Source organism: Cynara cardunculus (assembly GCF_001531365.2).
Source record: "Cynara cardunculus var. scolymus isolate 2C chromosome LG 5, CcrdV1, whole genome shotgun sequence".
Taxonomy (NCBI): domain Eukaryota; kingdom Viridiplantae; phylum Streptophyta; class Magnoliopsida; order Asterales; family Asteraceae; genus Cynara; species Cynara cardunculus.
Window position 1 is genome coordinate 11,431,305 of NC_037532.1, and position 6,141 is coordinate 11,437,445.

The window sequence follows — 6,141 nt, forward strand, 5'->3', positions numbered from 1 at the left end:
GACAAGCTACTGCATTAGCCCAACAGGCCGCATTATCGGAGCATTTTGCTGTGTTTATGCGGCAGTCAGGATACGTTTTCCCACCTCGCCCACCTCCCGATAGTTAGATTGTATGTATTCGAAGATTAAATTGTATGAATTGAATATTTTAAATTGTATGAACCCATATTTTAAATCGTATGAATTGGTTACTTAAAGTTTGTTCACAGTTTTGGTTTGTTATATTATTATTTTCAGGTTTTTTTATAAATAAATACAGGATTTATGCAATTTCAAAAAAATTATTTTTTAAATTTATACAAATTAACGACGGATTAGCGAGGGAAAATCGTCGCTGAAAGTCCTTGAAATTCCCTCGTAGATCCGTCGCTGAAAGTTCCCTCGCAGATCCCTCGCTGAAAGTTCTCTCACAGATCCGTCGCTGAAAGTTCCCTCGCAGAAAGTTTCGTCGCTGAAAGTTCCGTTGCAGATCCGTCGCTGAAAGTTCCGTCGCAGATCTGTCGCTGAAAGATCCGTTGCTGAAAGATCCGTCGCTGAAAGATCCGTTGTAGATCCGTCGCTGAAAGATCCATTGCAGATCCGTCGCTGAAAGATCTGTCGCAGATCCCTCGCTGATCCGTCGCTAAATAATTTCCTCGCTGATCCGTCGCTGAAAGTGTCCATCGCAAATCCGTCGCTGATATCCGTCGCTGATCTGTCGCTGATAGCATCACCTACGACTATTTGACCGACGGAGTATCAGCGACGGATTGCCCTTTCAGCGAGGGATTTTTCCCTCGCTGATACTCTGTATTTTTGTAGTGAGTGTCCTAAATCCTTGTTAAAATGTTCAAAACGTCCTATAAATGTATTGTAATCTATTTAGATATGATATATTTTTTATCCTATAAATTAAGTCCTATAAAAAGTCTATTATAACATTCAGGAATTGTTGGTGTCCTATTAATCCAATTTGGTTGATACTTTAGTGTGTCTTTTGTACATTACAAAGCATTTCAGAAAACCATTAAAAAGAATTTATCAAGTGTCATGTATCGTTTACTAATGCAAATATCTTAAATTTCAATGTTATAGGCATTATCATTTATTAGCATACTTTCAACTATTTAAAAGTTCATAAAACTAACAGAAAACCGACTGATAAATTCCATTACATTCTTTAATCCAAATTTTCTTGAATACAACTAACTTATTGATTTACGAATTACATAAAAACGAGTATTTCGTTCTACTAGTCTCAACCATTTGATTTGATAATAACATATATACATTTGGTCAAACACTTGGCAATATTCCTCAAAATCCAACGGCTTTCTAATGACAAAACAGTTAGGATTAATCCAAATTGTGTTACATGTGGATTTGTCATCCGGATTTGAAATATGGATTTATCATCATGTTTTGATATTTTGGATTTGTTATTCGGGTTGGATATCCGGATTTTTCATCCGGACTTGTCAAGAGGATTTGTTTTCAATAGAATCCAAAATATGAGACGATCCAGAACTGTATTTAAGTTGAATCATAATTTCAATTCTTTGAGGATCCAAACAAATCCTAGTATTGTTGAAATACAAAATATAGCTTATCTTTCAAAGAGAAAAATAGAAGGGATTTTACTTGTAACAATCTTATTATCATATGTACTAGTCCAAATACAAAATGTCTTCAACAAAATAAAAAACTATTTGAATTTAAACCAAAATATTCACCAAAGCGTATTGGATTATTATCTAAGCGATTGTTGATGACTGCAAAATTAAATAAAAAATAGTCTAACAAATACTAGTTTTGCTGAGCGATTTTTGAATGCAAACTTAACTAGCAAGTTTGGCTCATCTACTCTACCAACTATTGTCCTAGTATGAGAACATGCTCAGCATATCAGACTATGTAAGTTCAAAAGTACTATTTTATTAGTATTATACTTTATTTATTGTTCCTGCTGCATATAGAAGGATGTATTATGTTAACAAACGTCCAGATCAATATGAAAAGGAGAAAATGAGTACAAGCATGCACTGATCAATAAATCAGATAAAGACACGCATTAAAGTTGGATAACATCATTTAATGTCAGTGTTGTTGTAAAAGGAAACCCTTGTCAAGTGTTGCAACTCACTCGATTTGATAGTAACTACTGAATAGTAGTTTCTTAAGAAAAATTGGCGTCAACGTCTAAAGAATATATCAGTTCTTCATATCTGGAAAAAAATACCTTCTTCCTTTACTCTTTTAGTCTCCAGCAAATTTGTTACCAAGCAGATTGTTTAGAATCAGGTCTTAAACAATTATGAAAATTATCTCCCTCACTTCCACAACAAATCTGTAATTCCTTTATTTTATAAATATAGAGAATTAAAAAGTGAAAATCAGTTGTGTTTGGATTCAACCCTTTCTACAAACATTTAACGTGTTAGTCATTACCCTTCAAGGACCAACAAGTAGTATCAGAGGAGTTTGTTTAACTTCATAAACAAGATATGTAATGACTTCCACAAATAATTGCAATGGATCCTTATCCAAACCCCCTTGTTTCAGAAATATAATTTTTTTTTTGGAATAATTAGTTGATTCTTTTTCTTGAAGAAATGACAATCAAATTCTTAGCATCTTAAAAAACGGTCTATTTGTTCCTACTGCCTTCTTATCTGGAGAACATGATGAAAATGACAAAGTAATTGGACCAAGAAGGCAAATCATTATTACTCTAGATCTATGAACATATGATGATAGGAAACAAGTTGCAATTGATAATAACTATAGAATTATCATCATGATGTCATTAATCAATGGTGTTTATCACTCTATCATGAACCTGTAAACTACAAGGGACATGTGGAATACTCTTACTCTTCTATATGAAGGCATTGCTAAGGTCAAGCAGTGTAAAAAGATCAGACTCGTCAAGAAATATGAATTGTTTGTATGCAACAAAAATGAATCTGTTACAGATGTCTACAACAGATTCAATTCTCTTTAAATGATCTTAAAGTGCATGATAAGATTTTTGATAATGATGAAGTATTATGAAAATTTGTGGATTGTTTGTCTGATTCTTGAAAAAATATCACTTTGCGTTTAAAAACGTCTAAGGATCTACATCACTTTCCTTTAACTGCTTCATATGATACTTTGTACAACTATGAGCAAACTAAGTTAAGAAAAAATGTCTTCCAATACTCCAAATTACAAATAAAGCTTTTGTCTCTTCTGACTCGAAAAAGTCTAGTTCAATGTCACATCTTGTTTATGACACTAACTCTAAAGATACTCAGAATCTTAATGATAATATCAATTGATCCTACTAAATACTCTGATAGTGGAACCAATAACTTATCCATGCAAGATGTTAGTGATTCAATATCCTTGGTTGCATCTAACTTTTACAAAGTTGCTAGAAAAGGTGTTTTTAGAGTTAAGTCAAAAGGAAGATTCTTTAGATGTCTACCATCCTCGAACCAAAAGATGAGTGCTACAAATGTGGAAAGAAAGGTCATTGGGCCGCCGATTGTAGATTCAAAAATTTAACCTCTTCCTACCCCCTCAAAATCTTCCCAAACCTCTAAGTCCTCCTATAAAGGATCAGGAAATGATAAAAAAAGGAAAAAAGCACAGAAGTGAAAAAAACAAGAAACCTTCAAAGAAAGGAAAAGGGAATGATGGTTGAAGAACATGACTAGGTAGATTCATCCCCATCATCTTCCGATGACGACCAAGGAGATAAAAATAAATGTATCCTTTGTGGCTCATATCACTGAACTGAGTGATTAAGAAAAATATTTATTGTTGGATATACGTCATCTCCAAAATTTGAGTCCTCAAATCTTCCTAGTCTTGAAAGCAAGGTTCACTTTCCTTCTCTATATGATGATCACATGTACGTTGAGATGTGCAATGCGGTATAATAATAAAAAAAGTTGAAATAAAAAATATAGGACCTAACTATAAAACTTTCTGAATGTTATGATAAGTTAAAATATTTTTAACAAAATTCAAAATGATATGAAAGATCAAAAGATTAATATCTTAATGATGAAAAATGAAATATGGCTGGAAAACTAGCAAAAGAAAAAGTTGTTAAAAACTGGTATCAAGCCTCCATCGATCAACGAAAGATCATTGAATATCAAGTTCTAACTACGGTCATGGATTGGGTTTCTCCGCTCTTCCAAATAAATTTGGCATTCTGTCAAATGATTTCACGTACTCTAAGGAAACCACTTTTTCAGAATATCATTCCTGTGATCCTTTAGAAAATTCTCAAAACTATTAAGAATAGAAATGACCTTTTAAAAATTTTCATCCAAGCATCACATCAAATATGGACTGACTATGTGTTAGAAAACAAGGATTGTGAATATGTAGGATCATCCACTCATCCTTCTGAGAGACCCAATATGTCAAAAGGCAAAAGCGTTGTCAAAACTTAAATTCCTTCTGCTTTTGGAAATACTTTTTCGATGACTTGGTATGCATAGACCCCATCATCCAGATGTTCTCAATTCGGATTCCCAATTATTTGTCACTAACATTCATCCATTACACATACCATCCATTTCACAACCCAATCCTTACATCCACATAACCTACTTCACATATTCACTTTTTGGATAGATCACAACCAACCGTTGAAACCCATTCTGGATGTGATAATCTCCATCAAATCTAGACATTATATGCTCTTCTGGCCCAGGCTGTGGATTATCTATGTAAGTTTAGTCTACAAACTCGTCTATCCATAGCACATATGGCTACCTTTGATCAGCAGCTGATGGAACAAAATCTCCTGTTATCTAAATGATATCGTCAAACTAAAGAGGTCTTAAGAAGCATGTTGAATATCATGATATGTAGTATAAATGCATGGATAGATTGCTCAAAAGGATTGAAGATCTTGAAAGTTCTCAGGATCATTGTAACAAGATCATGGATGATGGTGTACTCTATTAGAAGACCATTGTTGATTACTTATTTCTTCTTCTGAAAACCTACAACGACTAAGTGGGAAGATCGATGAGTACCAATCATATATGATCTCGGTAGCAAATAATATTGGTACATCCATGGGAAGTGTTCAAAGTCAGGTTCAAAAGCTAACTCATCCAACCTTAGTGATATAAAGGATCCTCTTCGGAAGTTGAATGTAAAGATGGGTGCACAAAACAAAATCTCTCGCCCTCATTATTCAGAAGTTGTCTTAACATGTTTCCCTCATAGAATCTTTTCAACATTCATTATGGATGATAAGGAACATAACCAAAAAAAAAACCAAGAAGCTTGGAAGGTTATTTGATCATTTGATTGAACAACTTCAGACTCGGTTGGACCCATCTCCAAGTGTTAGTGAAGGGGAGAGAACAAATCATGCCACTAAATTTGGAATGGATAATGATGAAGAATAAGCTTATAAAATATCTGAGGAAGATACATTAAAAAGAAGGATTCATATATTGAAATTATTAAAGGGGAGAAATAGGAGGAATAAGATTTGAAAGATAATGATCCAATAGTTGAGGAGATTCAAGTGAATAAGTCACATTCTTTCCATCAGAAACAATTCTCCCATCAGATACCATTATCTCAGTCACTAAGATACTCCTTCGACAACTATGGATAAAGGAAAAAGGATAATGGCATTTGGAAAATAAGCGTATGATTTAATGTCAAAGAAGGAAGAAAAGAAAGAAATAATTTGACGTGCTTTTGAAGCCACTCGTTCGAATAGCTCTTTCGATACTCTAATCTTACGTCCTCTTTCACTACCAAAATCTACAATATCATACTTTAGTCTATCTAATGATTAATTGGCTGTTGTAAAAACATTCTGTTGATCCTCTCTCTCAGTGATTTGATGATAATTCATTTTTCCTTTCGATGTATTTTATGTTTCTGTACTTTCAGTTCCAGCGATCAATACATTGAGCATGTTCAGTGATCGCTGAAGAACTCACATTGTAATTCATTCAGAGACAACTACTTCAAGAAAACAACACTCACACCAAAGATCCTTCAGCAAACATCGAAGACTGAAACTGAAGATTAGAGACTGGCACGTACGTGATCTGAAGCGGTATTCAGTGATTACAAACCTGTCTAGCTATGTGTGAAGACTGCTCTAGCTTCAGCGAATGATGATGA